The sequence below is a fragment of the Aegilops tauschii genome, chromosome 7 (genome assembly GCF_002575655.3).
Source record: "Aegilops tauschii subsp. strangulata cultivar AL8/78 chromosome 7, Aet v6.0, whole genome shotgun sequence".
NCBI classification, from domain to species: domain Eukaryota; kingdom Viridiplantae; phylum Streptophyta; class Magnoliopsida; order Poales; family Poaceae; genus Aegilops; species Aegilops tauschii.
The window spans coordinates 80,405,411-80,432,421 of NC_053041.3; positions in this window are offsets into that span (position 1 = coordinate 80,405,411).

The following is a 27,011-nucleotide window of genomic DNA, read 5'->3' on the forward strand; positions in this document are numbered from 1 at the left end:
CGGGGCGGCGAGGGGCGACGGCGTTCGGGGCTTCCCGAGGCGGCGGCGATGGGCGGCTCCAGCACGGCTCCTCCGGGCGGCGTCGGGTGCGGGGCGGGGTCGGGACGGGGTGAGGAGAGGGCGGCGGGGCTGGGGTACTTAAAGAGGTGGGGGAGGGGGTGCCGTGGGGGAGGGGGCAAGGCGGCGGCGGCGTCGGCCTCGAGCCGGACTCGGGGAGGCGGCGGCAGGTCTCCACATCGGGGACGACTCGGGCGGCTGGGCTGGGCCGTCGGCTGGGCTTCGGCCCAGTCGGCGCGCTCGCGACTTTTTTTTTTAATAATTTCGCCGAACCTAAAACAAATCATAGAAAAATAAATAAAAATCCAAAAATGCCAAAACAAATTTTCACCGCCTAACTAAAATAATTAGGACGAGATGAACATTTTCTTGGCCCTAAAAATGCAGTTTTTTTAAAACGTGCAATTTTTCTAATGCAAATAAAATTGCAAATAAAATCCGAATAAAAACAAATATTTGATTTTAATATTTTTCCTCCAATATTTCAATTATTTTGGAGAAGTCATATTTTCTCCTCTCATTTATTTTAATATGAAATATTTTTCGGAGAGAAAAATAATTAGAACCAAAAATCCTCATTTCACTATTTGATAAAAACCAAATATGAAAACCGGGAAAAATCCCCAACTCTCTCCGAGGGTCCTTGAGTTGCTTAGGATTTTCGAGGATTTGCCAAAATGCAATAAAATATGCTATGCAATGATGATCTAATGTATAACATTCCAAATTGAAAATTTGGGATGTTACAATATGGGCAACCGGCGTCGTGGTATCAACCGAAGCCTTCGTGACGTCAGCGACTGAGCGGCACGCGCCGGATTGGACTGGAATGCTTGCTCTTGTATTAGGGAGGCTAGGTCTGCTTCCGGCCGCGTACGCAACGTGCAGGTCTGAAATGGGCGATGGGCCCAGACCCCTGTGCGCATAGGATTGAGACCGGCGTACTGACCTCTCTGTTGTGCCTAAGTAGGGCTGTGACGTGTTGATCTCCCGAGGCCGGACATGACCCAGGAAAGTGTGCCCGGCCAGAGGGATCGAGCGTGTCGGGTAATGTGGTGCAACCCTGCAGGGAAGTTTATCTATTCGAATAGTCGTGATCTTCGGTAACAGGATGACCCGGAGTTGTACCTTGATCTTTTGATAACTAGAACCGGATACTAAATAAAACACACCCTTCCAAGTGCCAGATACAACGCAGTGATCGCTCTCTAGAAGGGCGACGAGGAGAGGATCGCCGGGTAGGTTTATGCTATACGATGCCACTTGGTGAATTTACCATCTACTCTCTTCTACATGCTGCAAGTTGGAGGCTGCCAGAAGCGTTGGCTTCGACATGACTAGCTATCCCCCTCTTATTCTGGCATTTTGCAGTTCAGTCCACCGATATTGCCCCTTTACACAGATATCCATGCATATGTAGTGTAGATCCTTGCTTGCGAGTACTTTGGATGAGTACTCACGGTTGCTTTGCTCCCCCTTTTTCTCCCTTTCTATACCTGGTTGTCGCAACCAGATGCTGGAGCCCAGGAGCCAGACGCCACTGTCGACGACGACTCCTACTACACCGGAGGTGCCTACTACTACGTGCAGGCCACTGACGACGACCAGGAGTAGTTTAGGAGGATCCCACGCAGGAGGCATGCGCCTCTTTCGATCTGTATCCCAGTTTGTGCTAGCCATCTTATGGCAACTTGTTTAACTTATGTCTGTACTAAGATATTGTTGCTTCCACTGACTCGTCTATGATCGAGCACTTGTATTCGAGCCCTCGAGGCCCCTGGCTTGTATTATGATGCTTGTATAACTTATTTTACTTTTTAGAGTTGTGTTGTGATATCTTCCCGTGAGTCCCTGATCTTGATCGTACATGTTTGCGTGTATGATTAGTGTACGATTGAATCGGGGGCGTCACAGCTAGGCTAGTCAAGTTTAACCCGAGTATTCCACGTGTGCAAAACTGGCTTGCACCCGTTGTATGTGAACGTAGAACTTATCACACCCGATCATCACGTGGTGTCTCGGCACGACGAACTATAGCAACGGTGCATACTCAGGGAGAACACTTACACCTTGAAATTTAGTGAGAGATCATCTTATAATGCTACTAATGTCTTCTACGCAACCTTCTTCTTGTAGACGTTGTTGGGCCTCCAAGTGCAGAGGTTTGTAGGACAGTAGCAAATTTCCCTCAAGTGGATGACCTAAGGTTTATCAATCTGTGGGAGGCGTAGGTTGAAGATGGTCTCTCTCAAACAACCCTGCAACCAAATAACAAAGAGCCTCTTGTGTCCCCAACACACCCAATACAATGGTAAATTGTATAGGTGCACTAGTTCGGCGAAGAGATGGTGATACAAGTGCAATATGGATAGTAGATATATGTTTTTGTAATCTGAAAATATAAAAACAGCAAGGTAACTAATGATAAAAGTGAGCGTAAACAGTATTGCAATGCTAGGAAACAAGGCCTAGGGTTCATATTTCACTAGTGCAAGTTCTCTCAACAATAATAACATAATTGGATCATATAACTATCCCTCAACATGCAACAAAGAGTCACTCCAAAGCCACTAATAGCGAGAACAAACGAAGAGATTATTGTAGGGTACGAAACCACCTCAAAGTTATTCTTTCGGATCCATCTATTGAAGAGTTCGTACTAGAATAACACCTTAAGACACAAATCAACCAAAACCCTAATGTCACCTAGATACTCCAATGTCACCTCAAGTATCCATGGGTATGATTATACGATATGCATCACACAATCTCAGATTCATCTATTGAAACCAACACAAAGTACTTCAAAGAGTGCCCTAAAGTTTCTACTGGAGAGTCAAGACGAAAACGTGTGCCAACCCCTATGCATAGGTTCATGGGCGGAACCCGCAAGTTGATCACCAAAACATACATCAAGTGGATCACATGATATCCCATTGTCACCACAGATAAGCACGGCAAGACATACATCAAGTGTTCTCAAATCCTTAAAGACTCAATCCGATAATATAACTTCAAAGGGAAAACTCAATCCATTACAAGAGAGTAGAGGGGGAGAAACATCATAAGATCCAACTATAATAGCAAAGCTCACGATACATCAAGATCGTATCATCTCAAGAACACGAGAGAGAGAGAGAGAGAGAGAGAGAGAGAGAGAGATCAAACACATAGCTACTGGTACATACCCTCAGCCCCGAGGGTGAACTCCTCCCTCCTCGTCATGGAGAGGGCCGGGATGATGAAGACGGCCACCAGTGAGGGATCCCCCCTCCGGCAGGGTGCCGGAACAGGGTCCCGGTTGGTTTTTGGTGGCTACAGAGGCTTGCGGCGGCAGAACTCCAGATCTATTCGGTTCCCCGAAGGTTTTAGGGTATATGGAAATATATAGGCGAAAGAAGTCGGTCAGGGGAGCCACGAGGGGCCCACGAGGGTGGAGGGCGCGCCCAGGGGGTGGGCGCGCCCCCTGCCTCGTGCCTTCGTCGTTGCTTCCCTTACGTGCACTCCAAGTCCCCTGGATTGCTTTCGTTCCAAAAATAACTCCCCCGAAGGTTTCATTCCGTTTGATATTCCTTTTCTTCGAAACACTGAAACAAGGGAAAAAACAGGAACTGGCACTGGGCTCTGGGTTAATAGGTTAGTCCCAAAAATAATATAAAAGTGTTCAATAAAGCCCATAAACATCCAAAACAGATAATATAATAGCATGAATACTTCATAAATTATAGATATGTTGTAGACGTATCAGCATCCCCAAGCTTAATTCCTGCTCGTCCTCGAGTAGGTAAATGATAAAAGAAATAATTTATGAAGTGTGAATGCTAGCAGGTGCATAAGTTTGATCAATGATAATTTCAATCACCTTTTCTAGCCATCATATGTCATAACAGTAGCTCAACTCATAAAGCTTCTCATGATCAAGTAACAAGCTATTCACATGTTAAAGTATAGATCATAAATCTTCTTGAAAACTAACAAACCGTGTTATTAGTCATCAAACAATTACAATTCATCTTATTTTCAGGAAGAGTCTATGTCAGAGCTTTGATTTAGCAAACTCCACATACTCAACTATCATTTAGTCTTTCACAATTGCTAACACTCACGCGATATTTATGGGTTCAAAGTTTCAATCAGACACAGAGAAAGATAGGGGCTTATAGATTCGCCTCCTGTTGAGGATATAGACCTTAGAGTCACCCGCCAGGAGGGGCCGGGTTACTCATCTGGTCATTGCCAGAAGCCCGGCGCTAAGCTTGAAGATGGTGGGCCAAAGATGGGCTTAAGACCCGGACATGGTTTAAGGCCCGTAGTTACAATCATTATTATGGTAGAACTTGTAGTGTAGGGCAAGAATAGTTGAGAGTCCGAGCCGGACATTCTTATGAGCCGGACGGGACTCTGAGAGCTGCTGGGCGTCAGCCTCCCTATATAAAGGGACGACCCGGCAGCGGTTTAGGGACAAGAAAGATCTCATCGAGAGCCAGGCATAGCAGTTAAGCTCCCTGGTCATCGAAACCCTAATCAATACCACCTCAAACTGGACGTAGGCTTTTACCTTCACCGTAAGGGGCCGAACCAGTATAAACCCTCGTGTTCCTTGTCCCACTTAACCCCTTCAAGCTTCCTAGCTGCGATGGCTCCACGACTAAGTCCTAGCTCGAGGACATCTGCCGTGACAATTCCACGACAGTTGGCGCCCACCGTGGGGCCAGTGCACGTGGATTTGAGTTCTTGAAGGGCAGCTTCGAAGGGCTCAAGGGATACGCTGTGGGCCGAATGACCAAGAGTCGTCGCGACAAGCTCTACATCGACGATGCAAACTGGGGCCCCGACGCCGGCTCAATTGAGTACGGGTACCGGGTCCCCTTCGGCGGAATTCATGTTTTCATTGGCAAGATTGGTGAGCCGGACCCTGAGCCGGATCTCTGCGCCGATCTCATCAAGACGGCTCAGCGTGCACGACCCGCCCGGGCCCGGCCTGCCGTAAAGCATGCTTTTGTGGGATGTATCCATGGAGGGCTCTCTGATCGATCTGGATCTGGTGATGAGACGGCCGCCGGCTCTGATGGCGAGTCGTCCACCGATGAGTCAAACTCGTTGTATCAACTTCAAGATGGCAGGCTCATGGGTTGTTCCGATGGTGACAGTATTCCGGACCCGTTTGAGCCGCCAAGCCGGGTTGGAATCTTCATGGCCGGTGCGCAGCCTGTTCAGAACCCTGCTGCTGGAGCGGGAAACCCGGTGCCTTCGCCGGCTCAGGTGCTAATGGATCTCACGGACAAGATGACGGCCCTGTTAACCGCCACGGTTGACCCGGCGGATCAAGCTCAGCATGATGCGGAGGTGGCACAGTTAAAGTTGGATCTAGTGAAAGCTAAGGAGGATCTGGCAGCAGAAGGGATCAGGATGGCTGCGGAGAGGGCGGCTCTCGATGCCCAAACCCAGTTGATTCAAGCGCAGTCCTTCCGGCTCACGATGGATCAAAACGCGTCAAATGAGGTCCTGAGAAGGAGGCATCAAAAGTCCCAATCTCGACTCCCTCCGGTTTACGATCCACGAAACCTCTTCAACACGCCAGGTGCAGGGTCTAGTAACCCGCCAGGGGTCATAGTGCCCGGGTCGGGGACCCCTATTCAGCCGCAAGTAATGGGGCCTCCCCAGGTGCACCCTGCCCCGCCTCAGTACGTGCCAATACCACCGGCTCATTATAATAACCCGCTGGAGAACATGGTCACCGCGGCAGCACGGCTGGCGGCTCTCCCAGTTGACGGCGACTCTCCAACGGCTATTGAAACCCGCCGGGTCAGGGAACTCCTTCAGACAGCACTGGCGCAGCAAGAGGCATACTCCTACAGCCGGGACAGGATCCACTCGACCCCTCGTCCAGGCCGGAGCCCGAGTTACAGCAGACACATGGTCTCAGCGACGGGCTCAAGTAACGTCCGACGCCATGACCCGCCCCTGGCCATGGCCCGACTCATAACGGAGCCTTTCACGCAGCAGACCAAGACAGAGCGCGGCAAGAGGCAGAGCAGGGGCCTCAGTTGACGGCTTACCAGACTTCCCCGGCTTATCCGACGACTTCCGTTGACATGGGTATCCCTACCAGGACTGGGGGTGTCCCTTGTTTAGTGCCAGCTATCCGCAATGAACGTCTACCCAAGGACTTCAAAGGCCCTAGGAAGGTGCCTAATTACACGGCCGACTTACAACCCGCAGCTTGGATCGAGAGTTACGAGATGGCCATGGAACTGCTGGAGGTCAGTGAAGCGGCAATGGCCAAATACTTCACCATGATGTTGGATGGGACTGCCCGCACTTGGTTGAAAGGGCTACCACCGAATTCCATTGGGTCTTGGGCTGAGCTGAAGGCCCGGTTTATCCAAAACTTCAAGGATACCTGTAGGCAGTCTATGTCAATTGTGGATTTGACTAACTGCAAGCAGCAGGAGGGTGAGTCTACGACACATTGGGTTCGCCGGGTTAAGGAGATAATACATTCCTCTGATAAGATGGATGCCGGCTCTGCAGTCTTAATGTTGGAACAGAATTGTCGTTTTGTGCCCCTGAAGATGAAGCTCGGGCGGCTTAAGCGCGACTGCAACGATATGGGTACACTAATGGCGGCTCTTGTCAAGTACGCCGATTCTGATGGTACCAAGGACCCCCCTTCAGATGATGAAAGGACGGGGAAGGGAAAGAAGAACGGCAATGGAAAGGGTCCTCAGCATAACCCTGGGAACCAAGGAGGTGGCAAGCGCAAGGCCGATGGCAGCCTAGAGTTCGTAGCCAACGCCAGCTCACAAGGTAATAACCAGCGACGCAAGGGGAGGCCCCCTCCCCGAGCCAGCGGGTCAGGCCCGACGCTGGAGCAGCTGTTGAATGAGCCTTGTCCAAGGCATGGCTCTAGAGAGAAGCCAGCTACCCATCTATGGAAGGATTGTGCAATCATGAAGGCCTTTAAGAATTACAATGGCCCGGGCGGCGGCTCAGGCGCCGGCGGTTTTCATGGCCCGGGCGGCGGCTCAAATTCTAATCCTCAGAATGGTCAAGGGGGCTTTAATCAACAGTCTGGCCAGGGTCATCAACAGCAGCAGGGGGTTATCAGACCAATCCAAAGCAGCTTAGCGGTGGACAGTATCATGTGTTTACCACCAGTCTGTGTAAGAGAGATCAGAAGCTTCATAAGAGGGCTGTGAATGCTATTGAGCCGGCGGTTCCACGCTACTTGCGGTGGTCTGAGCAGCCTATAGTGTGGAGTAGGGAGGATCACCCTCCCCGGGTGGATAACCCGGGCCACTTGGCCTTAGTGGTGGCTCCTCAGGTGGAAGTGGCCTTTGGAGATGAGAACAACTACAGGGTGGAGAAATTGACCTTTGAGGTGGTTAAGATAAGAAGTCCGTACCATGCCATATCTGGGCGGCCGGCTTACGCCAAGTTCATGGCACGGCCGTGTTATGTGTACTTACAGCTCAAGATGCCGGGACACAATGGGACCATTACGGTTCACGACAGCCGGAAGGTGGCTCTGGAGTGTGAGGAAGGCGATGCAGCTTATGCAGAATCTGTTTGTGCAACAGAGGAGTTGAAGTTTTACAAAGACAATGTTGACCCAACAGATATGACCTCTCTGAAAAAACCGACTACGGAAAATGAGCCGGCGATGAAATTTAAGTCGGCTGATGAAACTAAGCTTGTTGATTTTGTTCCAGGAGATTCATCTCAGCAGTTTAGCATCAGTGCCAATCTGGATCCAAAATAGGAAAGCGCGCTCATCGAGTTCATCCGTGAGAATAGGGACATTTTTGCATGGAAGCCGTCTGACATGCCAGGTGTACCTAGAGAACTTGCTGAGCACACCCTCAATATTGATCCGAAATTTAAGCCGGTTAGGCAATTCCTCCGGCGGTTTAATGAACAGAGAAGGAAAGCTATTGGCGAAGAGGTGGCCCGGCTCTTGGCGGCCGGGTTTATTGTTGAAGTCTTTCACCCAGAGTGGTTAGCTAACCCGGTGCTCGTACTCAAGAAGAACGGCACTTGGCGGATGTGTGTGGACTACACGGACTTAAACAAGGCGTGTCCGGCTGATCCTTTTGCCCTTCCCCGTATTGATCAAATTATTGATGCTACGGCAGGTTGTGCGCGTTTAAGTTTCTTGGATGCCTATTCCGGGTATCATCAGATTAAAATGGCGGTTAAGGACCAGGAGAAGACGGCGTTCATCACTTCCTTTGGAGCCTTCTGCTATGTGTCTATGCCCTTTGGACTCAAGTGTGCACAGGCGACTTATCAGCGTTGTGTACAGAACTGTCTTCATAACCAGATTGGGCGCAATGTTCATGCTTATGTGGACGATATTGTGGTTAAGTCCATAAAGGAGGAAACCCTGATAGATGATTTAAGGGAAACCTTTGATAATCTCCGGGTTTACAAGATGATGCTTAACCCGGCCAAGTGTGTTTTTGGAGTTCCTGCAGGCAAACTCTTGGGTTTCTTGGTTTCTGACAGAGGCATTGAAGCTAACCCGGAGAAGATCAAGGCCATCACCTCCCTGGCTAAACCGGCGTGCATAAATGACGTTCAGCGCTTGGCGGGTCGCATCGCTGCTCTAAGCCGGTTTATAAGCCGTCTGGGTGAGAAGGCCATGCCATTATATCAGTTGATGAAGAAAACTGATAACTTTGTCTGGAATGATGCAGCTAATACCGCTTTTGAGGATTTGAAGAAACAGCTGGCAGAGCCCCCAGTCCTTGCTACTCCGGTTGATAAGGAGCCCTTATTACTGTATGTGGCGGCAAACACACGAGCCGTCAGTGTGGCTGTGGTGGTGGAACGCAAGGAAGAGGGTAAGGAGCATCCGGTTCAACGGCCGGTTTACTATGTCAGCGAAGTGCTTATCGAGTCCAAACAGCGGTATCCACATTGGCAGAAGCTTGTTTATGGTGTGTTCATGGCAAGCCGGAAGCTTAAGCATTATTTCCAGGGTCATCCCATCACTGTGGTCAGTTCTGCCCCTCTTGGTGATATCATTCAAAACAGAGAGGCCACAGGGCGAGTGGCTAAGTGGGCCATCGAGCTCAGACCTCATGGTCTCAAGTACGTGCCACGCAATGCTGTTAAGTCTCAGGCCTTGGTGGATTTCATCAATGACTGGACAGAGTCATAAGTACCCGAGCAGAAGCCGGATAACACATATTGGACTATTCATTTTGATGGGTCCAGGCAGTTGGAGGGCTCGGGGGCTGGAGTCGTATTGGCTTCCCCTAAGGGTGATAAGTTCCATTATGTGCTACAATTGATGTTTCCTTGTACCAACAACGCAGCTGAGGGAACCATCAAAACATAACCTCCATAGGACGTCATGGAGCCTCGATAGGCGCTCCCATCCCCACCCCGGCGATCGCCACCACCTCCGGTGATCTCCTCCCCTAGCCACCAAATTTCTTTTCCTCTCCAATAGATCTCTCTGGCGCACTGAGATCTACGTTCTAATACCCATCTCTATGGGTTCTGCTGATGGATCCACCCTTGGCTTGGACTTCTCCAAGGGTCTGGTTTTTGCGGAGAAGGTTTTTCAATCTACGGGTTTTCCAGTGCACCCCATGGATGACACGGGCTCCTTCACCATGGTAATTTCTTTTGGCCGGCATGATTTTCGTTTGACTGAGGATTCGGTGGTAGCGGCACTAGAGGCGGCCATCGGGGGTTCTGCTATTGAGTTCATGGTTTTTATGATCACGGAGAGGGTTTTTGGTTTTCAAGTTTCTTGCAAGGATGTGGCTTTAATCATTCTCAGGCTCCGTTCTTTCTCTTGTGATCATTTTAAATGTTTCTTTCATCTTTGGGGTAATGGTGGCCCAAATTGGGGCCGTGAGTTCAAGCTTTGGAAATTGGAATGTGATGCCGAGTGGATCATTGTTAGCCCTTCCAAACGTCGAGCTACCCGTGGCATGTTGGCTATGCACACCAAGCCCCGTAAATCTTCGATCAAATCATCGCATGCCCCTGCCAAGAAGCTTTCTTTTTCACAGTTCTAGAATTATCCTGCTTGTCATGGTTATCGTTATCCGGCCACGCAAACTTGCATTCAAACTGTTGAGGATGCGGGGTACACGCTTCCTGCGCATGAACGGGTGGTCATCCACCCTTCCCCGTCGGCTGAGCTCCGGTGGACGACAACTACCCCCTCCATTTCTTTTGGAACGGTTAGGGATCTTCAACCAGCTACGAATGGGTCGCCGTCTATCTCGGGCGGAAATTTTGGCTCTCTGAATGTGGACGTGCCATCCCATGTTGGGCCGTCATCTTCACGGTCCACGGTCCAGGTGGAGCCGGTGCTATCTTCTGGGCCTTCCATTCCATCCTCTCAGCAAGCAGACGAAGATTTTGATAAATTGGTTGCGGGCATGGTGGACGAAATTTTAACGTGTCAGATTTGCTTGTCTAAGGGTCATTTTGCTGCGGCGTGCACGTCTAAATTGCGTTGTAGCTCTTGTCTGCGGGTGGGGCATGGTAAAAAGGATTGCAACAAGTTTGCAAGCATTTTGGGTCTGGTTTGGAAACCAAAACCCGGTAACGTTGCAACTTCCGAGGATCGCTCAGCTCCCACCGAGAATATCTCTCTGACACAGCTTTTACCAAACTTGGACTCCTCTTGCACTTCCGCATTTACTGCTTCGCCCTGTTCCATCAGTCCTGGTCCCAAAACGCCTTCGACCGCGCCGCCTGAAACCCCTCCTCCGCCGGAGTTCTTGCCGTCTGCTTCCAGCCCGGTTTGTTCCTCTCCGATGGCCAACTTCCCTCTCGACCCCTTGTTGTATGTGCCGGCTGGCCATCACATTGTGGACGGCGGTGATGCTCGTCTGCCTCAGACCTATGTGACGCCACATACCCCACTTGTGCGCCGCCATGAGGAATTCATGCTTGCTGAGGTAATGCCCATCCCCCCTCCCGATCAGATTGGTGCTGCTAGAGAGGAAGTGGTCCAGTGGTTGCAAGCTCATGGGGTGTTGGTGAGGTCTGCTCAGCCTTGGATTAGATCGGTGGGTCTTTTCGAGCTTCGGGATGCTGCAGTCAGGTTTTCTCTTCTTCAGATGCCGCCCCAACCTCTAGGCAATGATCGTTTTGTGCGTTTTATGAAGCACGATGAGGGTGAATCTTTTAGAGGTGCTCAGGGTTTCCGTCAGGGACTGCTCATGTTCTTGGGGATTCCGCTCGATCTTCGCAATGAGGATAGTATTCGGGCAGCGGTCAACACATTTGGGAAGTTTCAGCATTGGATTAGTGAGGATCCATACCTTGTGCGCACTTTGGTCTTTGCGTCTTTTCCAGAAGATATTTTAGTGCCAAGACATGTGGTGTTCATGGATTATGCTGCCTGGGGTGGTGCCCGGGTGTCTTGGACGGTGCCTCTGTATATCCTGGGGGCCAATTTTGCTGAACAGATGCCCCAAGATGAAGACTGGATGCCCATCAATGGCAATCCTCATCCTATGCCTGGTGTTCCCTTCCCGGAGATGCCACCTTTTATTCTGCCTCCATTCCCGGCTCTGGGGTGGAACGATGTGCCACCACCTCTGCCTGAACCTGCACATAATGAGGTGCATGAGGATAATTGGGGCAACTGGGAGGAACCTGCTGCGGAGCCTGCTGTGGAGGATCAAGAATCTGTGGTGTTGAATGCCTCGGCTCAACCTAGTTCGGCTCACCAAAGTTCTGAAGCTCAACCTCAGGTGCCCCCTGCTCCTATCGTTCTCATTGATGGGGCTCCACCTGCTTACTTGAATGATCAGCTGGAAGCGCCGGACCTGGAGGATGCTAATAATTGGGCAATTGTGGTCTATCAACCTCCTCCTTTTGATGTCCACACTTTGGAGCAGCCTGTGGTTCAGATTCCCTTTGGTCCCCCTCTGCCGCCTGAGATGATTTGGAGGCGCTCGTTTGAAAACCTGCTGAATGCTCCAATGGTGTTTGAGGTGCCTAAACCCCTGCTGCCTAAACCCCTGTCGCCTGTCATTTTGACCAAGAGAACCTGGGACTTTGCTTTCCAGCAGGATGCCCTTCCTTTGCTGACATGGAAGGAGCCGGTACCTGCTCGACCTGTGGCTAGAGCATTATTTGTGGATGAAGCTGACAGGGTTGTGCCTGTTGTCCCTTCTCCTCCTGAGCGTGCACCTACAAGGAGGCCACGCAAAACTTTGCCGCCAACTCCACTTGTTGAAACATCTGTTCGTAGGTGTACCAGAAGTTCGGCCCAGCGGGATGGGTTTAAGCCCACTTTCCATGAGCTGGTTCTGCAGCCCAAGAAGAAGAAGCCCAAGGCCAAGCCCCTTTCTGCGGAGATGTCTGAAGACCCTGCATTTGGAGATGTTCCTCCACCTACTCCCATCAGTCATCTGCAAGCTATTGGCAAGGAGCTGGAGATTGATGCAGCTCTGCTCACGGAGGATGCACTTATGGTGGACCCTTATGCTACTACAAATCAAGCCTCCAATGAATAGTGTGCTTCTATTCTGCTGGGTTTGGCAAGCCCATAAATCTGCTGTATGCGTTTGGTTTTCTTTTTCTGATCCGGGGCTATGTAATAATGTTGGTTTGGAACTCTTATGTGCTTTTGGGCATCTGACACTGTGTGTCATGTGCATGGGTGACTTGATTTTGTTATTCCTTTATGAATAATCTCTGTAGAAACTGGAATGTCCTGTGCTGGAATGTCAGGGGTTTAAATTCTGAGGCTAGGCAAAGAGCTGTTAGACAAAAGATTGACGAAAGCCACTGTGCTATTGCTTGTCTGCAAGAAACTAAATGTGCTTCATCCGATTCCCGAATGATTAAAAGTTTTTGCCCCAAGAGATTTGACAGCTTTGCTTTCTCTCCTTCCTTGGGGGCCTCTGGTGGAATTCTAGTTGTTGGGAACTCGTCTATATTTGGTGGGACTTTATTGCAAGTCCAACAATTTGCAGTGGTAATTGAGTTTGTTTCTAGGCACAACAATGAGCGGTGGACTCTTGTGGTGGTTTATGGACCTTGTCAGGGGGAAGCCAGGGATAATTTTGTAACCTGGTTGTATCACCTGAACATTCCTGTGGATGAGAATTGGCTGTTACTGGGGGATTTTAATTTCTTACGATCTATGGATAACAGGAATCTACCTGGTGGTGATTTGAATGACATGTTCATCTTTAATGAGATCATTGGACACCTCGGCCTTTTGGAATTGCCCATCAAAGGCAGGTCCTACACTTGGTCCAATATGCAGGATGATCCACTCCTTGAGCAGCTTGACTGGTTCTTCACTTCTGTTGATTGGATCTCTGATTATCCCATGACTGAGGTGCTACCTCTTGCCAGAACTGCTTCTGACCATGTGCCTTGTATGGTTACAATCAAAACTTCTATTCCCAAGTCTAATATCTTTAGGTTTGAGAATTATTGGTTGGAGTTGGAGGGTTTTATGGACTGTGTTGATTCCTCATGGCAGAAACAATCCAGAAAGGGCCATATTACTGCCAGGATAGCTGACAAATTTAAGTCCTTGAGAATGTGTCTCAAAAGGTGGCAGAAGAACATTTCTAAACTGAAAACTCTAATTTGTAAATGCAATAGTGTTATCCTGCTCTTGGATGAGCTTGAGGAATATAGAACACTCTACAGACAGGAATCAAATTTCAGGATTGTGGTTAAATCCCATGTTGAGAAATTGCTCCACCTTCAATGTCTCTATTGGAGGAAAAGATGTACTATCAGATACATAAAAGTGGGTGGTGAGAACACCAAGTTCTTTCATGCTATGGCTACGGAGAGATATCGAAGAAATTCTATTGCTAGCTTAAAATTGCCTGATGGTACGGTGGTGACTGATCATTCACAAATGGAGGGTATTATCTGGGATTGTTTTAAGAACAGAATGGGTTCTTCCAGGGGAATTAACATGGGCTTTGATCTTTCTTCCCTTATTGAACCAGTTGTGGGATTGGATGTTCTCACTAAGCCTTTTGAGAAGGAGGAAATGGACTTGATTGTCAAGCACATGCCAGTTGATAAAGCTCCAGGTCCAGATGGTTTTAATGGTCTTTTCTTCAAAAGGTGCTGGCACATAATTTCTCAGGATTTTTATGAACTGGCCCAGGCTTTCTTTCAGGGTACTGCCCATCTGGAGAATATCAATGACTCTTACATAACTTTGGTGCCCAAGAAGCCCTCCCCTGAGGAGGTGGGTGACTTCAGACCTATCTCTTTAACAGGAATGGGTCTTAAGTTCTTGTCTAAGATGGCAGCCAATAGGTTTCAAGAGGTGATTATGCAGTGTGTTCACAAGAACCAATATGGTTTCATAAAAAGTAGAACAATTCAGGATTGTATTGGGTGGACCTTTGAGTATTTGCACCAGTGCCACCAGTCCAAGAAACCTATTGTGATTCTAAAGTTGGATTTTGAAAAGGCTTTTGACTCCCTTGAGCATGAAGCCATTGTGCAAATTTTGAGATATAAGGGCTTTAATGAGAAGTGGATCCTTTGGATGAAGCAACTTCTCTCCACAGGTACCTCCTCTGTTCTGCTCAATGGTGTCCCTGGTAGGAAGTTCAGGTGCAAAAAGGGTGTCAGACAGGGTGATCCAGTTTCTCCTCTCCTTTTTGTCCTCGTTGCTGATCTCCTGCAGACTGTAATTAATGACATGTTCAGAAGGGGCATTCTTCAGTTACCTATTCCTTGTCATGATCAGGATTACCCTGTGATTCAGTATGCTGATGATACTCTTATTATCTTGCCTGCTGACAAGGACCATCTCCTAGCTCTCAAGGATATGCTCAGGATCTTCTCTGAGTCCACTGGTCTGGATGTGAACTATCACAAATCCTTTATTATTCCCATCAATGTGGACACTACTGTCATGGTTGAATTAGCTTCTGCATTTGGCTGCCAGATTGGGAAAATGCCTTTTACCTACCTTGGGTTGCCAGTGGGAACTACAAGGCCTAAAATGCTGGATTTTATGCCACTGGTTGATTGCATGGAGAGGAGAATGACAGCTAGTTCATCTTTTCTGAATCAGGGGGAAAGGCTGCAGTTTCTTAACTCTGCTCTGTCATCTATGCCCATTTTCTTCTTGTGCAGTTTGACTGTCCCAGCTGGAATTCTTAAACAATTTGAAAGAATCCAGAGACAATGCCTCTGGAGGAGGAATAGGGGTCAGCCTGCCCCCTCCCTAGCTACGTGGGACCTTATTTGCAGGCCAAAAAACAGGGGAGGTCTTGGCATTCTCAACCTTGGTTCCCAGAACGTTGCACTTCTGATCAAACATGCCAATAATTTCCTTAATAAAAAGGATCTCCCTTGGGTTTCTTTAATTTGGGATACCTACTATCATAATAGGGTCCCCCAGGGAACTTCTGATTGTGGCTCATTCTGGTGGAAGGATATTTGCAAGATCATGCATCATTTTAGGGAGTGTGCTTGGGTTCAGATTAATGCAGGGAACACTGCCCTCATGTGGTCAGATAACTTGCAGTTTGATGGTCAGGTGTCTAGCCTTCAGCTCAGATTTCCCAGGCTCTATTCCTATGTTAAGGACCCCTGGATTACTGTTATGGAGTTCTTGGACTCTCAGGACATTTTCCAGCATTTCCACCTTCCTTTGTCCAGCCAGGCTTTTGATGAACTGACTATTCTCCAGTCCATGTTGGGTGGCCTTATTAGAGCACCTGGGTCCAAGGATATCTGGTTTTGGAAGGGCACTGCCAAGGGATACTCACCAAAGTTGTTTTACTCACATACTTTTGTCTCAGCATCTTTCAACCCTTTGACAGCTTGGATCTGGAAGTCCTCTTGTACAATGAAAATCAAAGTTTTTGCTTGGATGCTTATTATGGACAGGTTGAACACCAAGGACATGGTGGATAGGAGGCATTGGCATTTGGAGGATGGAGTGAACTGTGTCCTTTGCCCTTTGCAGACTAGGGAAACAAGGGATCATTTGTTCTTCAATTGCAACTTTAGTGTCAGAATTTGGAACTATCTGCAAATTGATTGGTCTTCTGGTGACTCCATGGCTCATTTGGTTCTTAATGCTAGCAGGAGTTTTAGGAAGCCCTTCTTCACTGAAGTGGTGTTCATTGCTTGCTGGAATATCTGGATCATGAGGAATGCTAAGGTCTTCAGGTATGAGAGAGCTAGATTTAATAAATGGAGATCTGCTTTCATCCATGACATCAGCTTAATGCAATATAGAGTGAAAGCTGCCTACAAAGCTGATCCTCTACGCTGGATTTCATTCCTGCCACCTTGAGGCCTTTAATCTGTATCTTTTCACTTGTTTTTTCTCCTTCTTCCCCTAGATACTTTGATTACCTCTTGTAATCCCCCTTTGGTACTTGTACTGTATCTCTTTTCTCAATAAAGTTTTGATATGCTGTGGGGGTTTCCCCTACAGTTCCCAGTCAAAAAAAAACAACGCAGCTGAGTACGAGGCCTTGCTCCATGGTCTTCGGATGGCTAAAGAGATGAGCTTGAGCCGGGTAAGGTGCTTCGGCGACTCAGACTTGGTGGCTCAACAAGTATCAGGAAAGTGGGACTCCAAGGACCCTCTCATGGCGGCTTATCGCCGAGAAGTTGATGCTATTGCTGGGCACTTTCAGGGTTACCAAGTAGAGCACATCGATCGCAGGAAGAATGAGGCGGCTGATGCTTTAAGCCGGCTGGGCTCTCAGCGAAAGCCGATTCCGCCTAATACTTTCCTGGATGTCCTGTATAACCCTTCTGTTAAGCTGCCTACGGAGGAAGACTTGGTTGTCCCTGACCCGGAGGCACGACTGGTGGCGGCTCTCCACATCATACCGGACTGGACAGTACCTTATTTGGCTTACATGACCCGGGGAGAGTTGCCTAAGGATGAAACTTTGGCCAGACAAGTAACCCGGCGGGCTAAGTCAATGATTGTTATCAATGGCGAGTTACATCACCGCAGTGTTACAGGAGCGTTTCAGCGTTGTGTCTCCCCAGAGGAAGGTCAAGAGATCTTGCGTGAGATTCATGAAGGGGATTGTGGCCATCACGCCGGCTCAAAATCTCTTGTGGCCAAGGGTTTTTGTCATGGTTTTTATTGGCTGACGGCTCATGCTGATGCGGAGGACTTGGTCAGTAAATGTGATGGTTGCCAAAGGTTCTCGCGACGGGCTCATGTGCCGGCTCAGGAGCTGAGGATGATCCCAATTACTTGGCCCTTTGCGGTCTGGGGGCTTGATATGGTTGGGCCTTTTAAAAGGTCCAAAGATAAGAAGACCCACCTCTTGGTGGCAGTTGACAAATTCACAGAGTGGGTGGAAGCTGAGCCAGTTAGCAAGTGCGATGCAGCCACGGCGGTTCAATTTATGAAAAAGGTGATTTTTCGCTTTGGCTTTCCGCACAGCATTATAACTGACAATGGCACCAATCTATCCAAAGGCGCCATGGAAGAGTTTTGTCAACGAGAGCATATCCGACTTGATGTTTCCTCAGTGGCTCATCCTCAATCCAATGGTCAAGCTGAGAGAGCTAATTAGGAGATTCTGAAGGGCATCAAGCCCCGGCTGTTGGTCCCTTTGCAACAGACGTCGGGTTGTTGGGTGGAGGAGTTGCACTCCGTGTTATGGAGCATCAACACTACTCCTAACAGGTCTACAGGTTTTACGCCTTTCTTCGTGGTTTATGGGGCAGAAGCAGTCCTCCCTAGTGACATCCGTCATGACTCGCCTCGAGCGGTGGCTTATGTTGAGGCGGATAATGAGCAGGCGCGCCAAGATGCTCTTGACTTGTTGGACGAACAGTGTGATGTGGCAGCAGCTCGCTCAGCGATATACCAACAAGACCTGCGCAGTTATCATAGTCGCCGGGTTAAATCCCAGGTCTTCCAGGAAGGCGATCTCGTTCTCCGGCTCATCCAAGATCAAACTGATGCGCACAAGTTATCCCCACCTTGGGAAGGGCCCTTTGTGGTCAGCAAAAATTTGCACAACGGGTCATATTACCTCATTGACATTCGGGAGCACAAAGATTCACGTAAGTCGGAGGAAGAGACCCGTCGGCCGTGGAACATAGCTCAGCTTCGGCCTTACTACACTTGAGCCACCGGCTCTCATAATGTACATATTTCTCTAAGCCATGTATATATTATGATGAAGCAATAAAGCAATACCTCTGTCCTTTTTTCTCCTCCAAATGTGCACGTGTTGTTTTCATTGCAAGATTACATGATAACTTGAAGGAGGATCCGGCTTATGATCGTATTTGAATCTAGCCATAGGCAGTAAGGTCACTTGGGGGCTTCCTGTTCAAACATAGGTCGTATTCGAACCAAAGAGAACATAGCTGTCGATACCCATTTGATTGGCAAAGTGCCGAGCTCATCGGGGAGTTTTCTTTGATCATATTTGAATCATAGTTTAACCTCTTTGGGAACCGACGTGGATCGTATTCGAATCAGCGTCGTTAAACAATTTTAAGTCATTTGGGGGCTTCCTGTTCAAACATGGGTCGTATTCAAACCAAAGAGAGCATAGCTGTCGGTACCCTCTTGATTGGCATCGCCACACCCACTGGGGGCTATATGATCGTATTCGAATCCTAGCATAACACCTTTGGGCCGGGTCTCTGGTCGTATTCGAACCGGAAGCCCCTAAGTTCTTCTGCTTTATAGCAAGTTTCTTCTGATTATTTTAAGGTGTTTACAGCCGGGTCTCACTTTGCCGGCTTAACGTTGATTTACAGTGTTAAGACAGGTAAACCGGAATTAAGGTACCAACCTTATTACCCGGGTTATCTAAACCGGAAGTCTACTTGCAGGCCGCTAAGTGTGTTATTATGGCTGTATTCAGGACATAATTGAGGACCAGTCTTTTTTGATTCATATTCCGGGTTATCTATCTAAAGCATATGATTCTCAGTGCGGTAAGCCGCCTAGAGACTTGTGATTTGTCCTTTTATGCAGGATAGTTAAGGGCAACTATTTTGAGTTTAAGGAAAATGAATGATCAATCATGACCCGGAGAAATATAAAGGAGACAACTTCAATGGACTTCGGCATTCAACGTGTGCACGATGGCACGGCAGAGTTTAAGTGTTGGTCCTACTCTTTTACAAGACTCATTGAGTCCAAAAGGGTGGAGCATTGTTTTATAAGCCGCCCGTAGAGTTAAGACGCTTGCTGGGTTGAAGTCTCCGGCTCGTCCCTCTCTTCTCCTCCGGCTGTTCCCAAGACCTGGAAAGTTGATGACTTCCAGTCGATGCCGCTGAGAGCTTCGATTGAGCTTCCTCGTCAATTAACCCGGCCGGGTCAATCTCCAGGGCAAAGGTGTGCTGACGAGCCGGCGGGATTAAGCTGAGGGCTTCATAGCGCGGAGTGGGGATCCTCTGATTTTCTGCATCGTAACCCGGCTGATACTTAGTCAGATCTGTATCATTGCCAATCAGAGTGGCCACCGGGCGTACGGCCTTCACGCAAGCTGCGAAGTCCTTCTGATCGAAGGCGGTGCCGTCTTCCTTCAAACTTGGATAGCCGAGGGCGATGTCCGCCGGGTCTAACTCTGGAAGGAACGCCTTGGCCCGGCTCAGCGCGGCGATCGCTCCGGCTCTTGCAGAGGCCCGTCGCAGCTCTTGGATACGTTGAGGCAGAACGGCGAGCCGGCGAAGAACTTCCGCCAGGTGAGTCGGCACCTCGTTGGATAGGGCCACCACAGCCAAGGCACGCTGTGACCCGGTGTAGAGTTGCTCCACCAGGGTGTACACGGCCTTCAGCTTGGTTACCACACTCTGGTTGAGGTTGGCACTTCTGGGACCTGTTTAACAGAATAAGATAGGCCGCCGACAAGGATGAGTTATGAGATATAAAAATTCTCAACTTGATGAAAGCCGGTGAAATGACTTACCGAAGATTGCGGCGACCATCTGGGACACTTGGCGCTTTAAACCGGAGAGTTCGGCGGTCTTCTCGGAGAGAGCCTTCTCCGCCTATTCAGCCCGGTTCACCAGCGTGACCTTTTCTTCAGCCCAAGCCTTCCGTTCAGCGTCAAACTCCGTCTTCAGCTTTTCTTGAGCGGCGATGCTGGACACAAATTTGGCATTTGCCTTCTGGGTCTCCATTTCTTGCATCTTCAGCCGGTTCTTCAGATAGGAGATGTCAGCTTCAAACTTTTTACAAGCAGCCTGCATGCATAATTTCCGGGTTATAGGAAGAACAGTTTTAAAGTCCCAAGCACTTTCCAAGCAAAGATACTTGGCACTTGGGGGCTAATGCATATTGAACGTTTCTATCTACAAATTGCCGGTTCAATTGAGTAAGCCGGAACTTAAGTCTACAACATATTCAGTCATAAGTCGTCGACTTGGGGGCTAGCATGGTAAAAGTAACTATGCAGTAAGTAAGAAGACAGAAGAGTAATACCTCAGACTTCTGCTGAATTTGGTTCACCATGCCGATCTCTGCATCCCGGCTCTTGTGCACTTGACTGACGAAGCCGGAGACGATCTCTCCAATGTTCAGGTTGGTGTAGTCAGTAAGGTCCAGATTAACCCGGCGGGGCTGTAGCAACTCCCCCTTGGCGGAGCACTTGGCCAGCACAGTAGGTCTTCCCGGCTCAACAAATTCCATCCGGGTGATTACCACGTCCGGATCATTTGCTGGTTGAGCCGAGCTGGAGGCCTCCGGGTTAACAGAAGCTTCTGCAGTTGCCTTGTCGGTTGGAGCGGTGGCTTCGGGAGCGGAGGCAGCTGGCGGTTCTTGACCTGCTACCTCCGGCTCAGGCAAATCCGGCTCTTCGACCGGCTTGGTCTTCTTCGCCCTCTTGGTGAGTTTGGCCTGGGCACTGAAAAGACAGAAAGGTTAAGCACAATAGTGTAAGTAAAGACAAGGTACAACATGAGATGATTATCATTACCCGGGCACGGTCTTGAAAGCCGGCAGACTTGACTGCATAGAGTCGCGAGAAGAGGGGGAAGTTTCCTGATAATTTGAGTCAGAAGAGTTGAGCGGTTGACGTATAACACCTGCCAAAGGATGAAAAGGGTACAAATTTGAAGTCACCTCGGTCCGGCGTTTCCTTGATGCGTCAGGTAACCCGGAGGAGAGGTCAGTGTTTTTGTCGGTCCGGGTGTGCCGCCGGCTCTCATGAACCTGTCGCTTCAAAATAAATTGAGGGTCTTGATAAGCTAAAGGATGTGAAAAGCTTACTTTCCGGGTTACCCTTCGGATTTTCAGCCGTGGCAAGGGCTCCGAGTCGGAGGAAAGTATCGTTACCTCTTCAACCACCGGGTTACTTGCTCCGGTGTCGTCCTATTGATGAACAAGTATTGATAAGGCGGACAGAAATAAACAACAAATACAACAAGGACTTACAGGCTCAGGGGTTACCTCTGACTCGGAGCTGTCGCTTAGTTGCATCAGCTCTGAAGCAGTAGGCCTACTTCCTTTCTTGCGAGGGGCGGCTTTCTTGGCGGCTTTCTTCGCCTTTCTAGCCTTCTTGGCCGCCTCATGGTCATATTTGACCCGCCAGAACTTGTCATCAGCCTGAAAAATACAATGATGATTTCTTAAAACGATTCAGATGAAAGTTATATACAGAAGAAGATAAGATGTTCAGATCAGCGGCTTACCGCTGGAGCTGGGTTGGTCTTGCAGAAGGGGGCTAACCCGGTCCTCCCGCAGTCTGCCAGGCTCTCATTCAAGAGAGCCTTGGTCATATCCTCGGCAACATCTTCAGGAAGATCGTTGCGGCTGTGTCTCTGGGGGTCATCCTTTCGGCCCGTGTACTCGCACATTAAGCCGGGGCGGCGGCTCAATGGGATCACCCGCCAGGAGATCCAGACCCGGACCAGATCGATTCCGTTGAGACCATTGCCCAAGAGAGCTTTGATCTTGTTGATGGTGGGGAGCAGAGGTTGGCGTTCCGCCTGGGTTAACTTGTCAGACAGCGGGTGAGTCGGCTCCAAACGCGAGGGGCGAAAGCCGGGCAACGGACTCTCATCAGCCGGCGACGTGTCTTGGCAGTAGAACCACGTCAGATTCCAGTCTTTGGGGTGGCTTGGCGGCTCTGCGTAAGGGAAAAGGCAGTACCTCCGCCGCTGAATGGAGATGCCACCTAGCTCCAAACTTGGCCCATTGGCGCACTCATTCTAACGGTTCAGGTAGAAGAGCTCTCTGAAGAGCAGCAGGCTGGGCTCCTCTCCAAGATAGACCTCGCAGAACACTTGGAAGTTGCAGATATTGGACACTGAGTTGGGTCCTATGTCTTGAGGCCGCAGGTCGAAGAAATTCAGCACGTCTCTGAAGAACTTTGAGCCGGGCGGTGCGAAGCCCCGGCTCATATGATCCGCAAAAATCACTACCTCCCCGTCCTTTGGCTGTGGTCTCTCTTCTGATGGGTCAGGGGCACGGTAGGACATGACGTCCTTCTTAGGCAGGTAGCCTGACTTGACAAAATCTGCTAACGTCTCGTTGGTGACATTGGACCTCATCCAATTGCAAGTGATGGAGGCTTTAGGAGCTTTGGGAGGCATGGTGAAAGTCGGCAGCCTATGATAAAGGGAAACGTCCGGTTTAACTATAAGCCGGAGGAAATTTGCAGTTCAATGTAAAGTGGCGGCTTATGAAGGGGACTAATGACATATATCTAAGTGCACCGGGCTATTTAAGCCGCCTGAAGTATTGAGAGTAATTCGATTGTCTACGACCCTATCACAGATGAGCCGGAAAATTCTATGGCGCATGGTCTCCTTTGAGTCGGAAGATTCTACGGCGCGTGGATTCTTTAAACCGGAAATGTAACCCACCATGACACAACGAGTGCAGTTTTTTACTAAGTGTGGTGAAAACAAGTTTCACACATTGTGGTAAATAATTTGGATCAAGTGTTCGGCAGAAAAAGAAAATTTCTAGACCTAAAAACAGACGCGAGGGAAGTTCTTGAGCTCGAATGAGGCCTTTATGCAGTAAAAAGAGGCCTACTTGCATTTGAAATGAGTATTAAACAGCCGCCGCACTCGTTCTATACTGTACTAAGATCAAAAAGAGGCAGTAAAAATCAAATCTACTGAGGGCCGCGATGAACTATGAAGAACAGAGGAAGAACTACGGAGCCCTAGTGCGGATCTTCCCTATGGAGTAGCAAGGACTCACCGGTGCTGAAGAGATGCGGAGGTTGCCGCCGTTTGTCTGGACCGAGTCAGGGTGATGCAGCGGCCAAGGTTGACGAAGACCGGGGGCGCGGCGGCGGCGGCGGAATTCGAGCTCGAGCAGAGGAACAGTGGCGCGAGGAGGAAGAAGGGTGGCTGAAGGCCCGTCGGGCCGGGCTATTTATAAGGGCGAGCTCATAAGTGGGCGCGAGAAACGAGGAGACCGCGGCGTGGTTATCTCCCCACAAAATGCCTCGATTTTCGGGATGGCAGTAAAGATAAGATCCGTTGCGGATCTGGTGGAGTAAAAAACGGGCTTAATGGAAGATGACGTCACGGCGGATTACCCGGAGTCCAGAGGATGACGTCACGCCGGGTTATGGCCTTCACATAATTATAAGCCGGAGATTTTCTGTCGAAAAAGATTGAAGATTGACATGAGCCGGCTCAAATCAATCTGGGGCCTAATGTTGAGGATATAGACCTTAGAGTCACCCGCCAGGAGGGGCCGGGTTACTCATCTGGTCATTGCCAGAAGCCCGGCGCTAAGCTTGAAGACGGTGGGCCAAAGATGGGCTTAAGACCCGGACATGGCTTAAGGCCCGTAGTTACAATCATTATTATGGTAGAACTTGTAGTGTAGGGAAAGAATAGTTGAGAGTCCGAACCGGACACTCTTATGAGCCGGCCGGGACTCTGAGAGCTGCTGGGCGTCAGCCTCCCTATATAAAGGGACGACCCGGCAGCGGTTTAGGGACAAGAAAGATCTCATCGAGAGCCAGGCATAGCAGTTAAGCTCCCTGGTCATCGAAACCCTAATCAATACCACCTCAAACTGGACGTAGGCTTTTACCTTCACCGTAAGGGGCCGAACCAGTATAAACCCTCGTGTTCCTTGTCCCACTTAACCCCTTCAAGCTTCCTAGCTGCGATGGCTCCACGACTAAGTCCTAGCTCGAGGACATCTGCCGTGACAATTCCACGACACCTCCCAACCTTTTACCTCAAGGGTAATGTCAACAATAATAGCTCATGATGCCTTACATCCAACTGGATATATATATCAGAATCTTTCCAACACAATGTGCTTGCCAAAGGATAAAATGTAAAAAGAAAAGGTGAAGATCACCATGACTCTTGCATAAGGTAAAAGAAAATATAGGCCCTTCGCAGAGGGAAGCAGAGGTTGCCATGCGCTTTTATAGTTGGATGCACAAAATCTTAATGTGAGGGAATATCACTTTATATTGCCACTTGTGATAAGGACCTTTATTATGTAGTCCGTCACTTTTATTGCTTCCATATCACAAGATCGTATAAAGCTTATTTTCTCCACACTAAAAGATCATACATATTTAGAGAGCAATTTTTATTGCATGCACCGATGTCAACTTACTTGAAGTATCTTACTCAATCCATAGGTAGGTATGGTCGATTCTCATGGGAATACTGGTTTAAGGGATGTTTGGAAGCACAAGTAGTATCTCTACTTGGTGCAAATAATTTGGCTAGCATGAGGGGGAAAGGCAAGCTCAACATGTTGGGCGATCCATGACAATATACTATATTTCAGATAGAAGAAAACATAACCCATTACGTTGTCTTCCTTGTCCAACATTAACATTTTATCATGTCATATTTTAATGAGTGCTCACAATTACAAAAGATGTCCAAGATAGTATATTTATATGTGAAATCTCTCTTCCTACAATATTCTTTCATGAATTGTTCAAGTGACCAATACGATGTTTGCTAACCTTCAATAAATTTACCACCTCTACTTCTTATATGTGAAGTCATTACTCCCCATGGGATAAGCATATGAAACATATATAATTTCAGATTTATGACATTCAAATCATTCAACCATTTACTCATAGGATATAAGTGAAGCACACGAGTAAATGACAAACTACTCCAAAAAGATATAAGTGATGATCAATGAGTAGTTAAATAATTATGTAGCTATGTGAAGACTCTCTCTCATTTAAGAATTTCAGATCTTGGTATTTTATTCAAACAGCAAGCAAATAAAATAAAATGACATGACGCTCCAAGCAAAACACATATCATGTGGTGAATAAAAATATAGCTCCAAGTAAAGTTACCGATGAACAAAGACGAAAGAGGGGATGCCTTCTGGGGCATCCCCAAGCTTAGGCTCTTGCCACTCCTTATTCCATAGTCCATCGAATCTTTACCCAAAACTTGAAAACTTCACAACACAAAACTTAACAGAAAACTCGTAAGCTCCGTTAGTATAAGAAAATAAAACACCACTTCAAGGTACTGTAATGAACTCATTCTTTATTTGTATTGGTTTTAAATGTACTGTATTCCAACTTCTCTATGGTTTATAAACTATTTTACTAGCCATAGATTCATCAAAATAAGCAAACAACACACGAAAAACAGAATCTGACAAAAACAGAACAGTCTGTAGTAATCTGTATCAAACGTATACTTCTGGAACTCCAAAAATTCTAAAATAAATTGGTGGACCTGAGTAATTTGTCTAGTAATCATTTTCAAAAAGAATCAACTGAATAGCACTCTCCAGTAATTGTTTTTGGCTAATCTCGTGAGCGCTAAAGTTTCTGTTTTTTACAGCATGATCATAAAGATTTCACCCAAGTCTTCCCAAAGGTTCTACTTGGCACAAACACTAATTAAAACACAAAACCACATATAAACAGAAGCTAGATGGATTATTTATTCCTAAACAGAACCAAAAATCAAGAAACTAAAATAAAATTGGGTTGCCTCCCAACAAGCGCTAACGTTTAACGCCCCTAGCTAGGCATGATGATTTCAATGATGCTCGCAAGATAAGAATTGAAACACAAAGAGAGCATCATGAAGAATATGACTAGCACATTTAAGTCTAACCCACTTCCTATGCATAGGGATTTTGTGATCAAACAACTTATGGGAACAATAATCAACTAGCATAGGAAGGCAAAACAAGCATAACTTCAAGACTTTAAGCACATAGAGAGGAAACTTGATTATATTGCAATTCCTACAAGCATATATTCCTCCCTTATAATAATTTTCAGTAGCATCATGAATGAATTCAACAATATAACCAGCACCTAAAGCATTCTTTTCATGATCTACTTGCATAGAAATTTTACTACTCTCCACATAAGCAAAATTCTTCTCATTCGGAATAGTGGGAGTATCATAAGGGACTCGAATACTATAAATTGTTTCCACATTAAAAGAGTAATGTTCAGAAAAAGGGTAATCATAATCATGACAAGTTTTATAAATATAATCATCACTACTTTTTATAGCATAAGTTTCATCACAATAATCATCATAAGTAGCAACTTTGTTTTCATCATAATCGATTGAAACCTCTTCCAAGATAGTGGACTCGTCACTAAATAAAGTCATGACCTCTCCAAATCCACTTTCATAAATATTATAAGATTCAACATCCTCCAAAATAGTGGGATCATTACTTCCTAAAGTTGACACACTTCCAAACCCACTTTTATCAATATAATCATCATAGGTAGAAGGCATGCTATCATCATAACAACTTTGCATATCAAAACTTGGGAGGCTAAAAATATCATCTTCATCAAACATAGCATCCCCAAGCTTGGGACAAACATTAATTGCAGCAAATATATTCTCAAAAACATCATCTTCATCAAACATAGCATCCCCAAGCTTGGGCCTTTTCATATCATAAGCATAATCACTCTCATCATTAATAGTATGGATAGCACCAATAGTATAGCAATTATCATCATCACAATGGCAACATCATTTGGGAGGGATACCTTTTTACCTTTGCT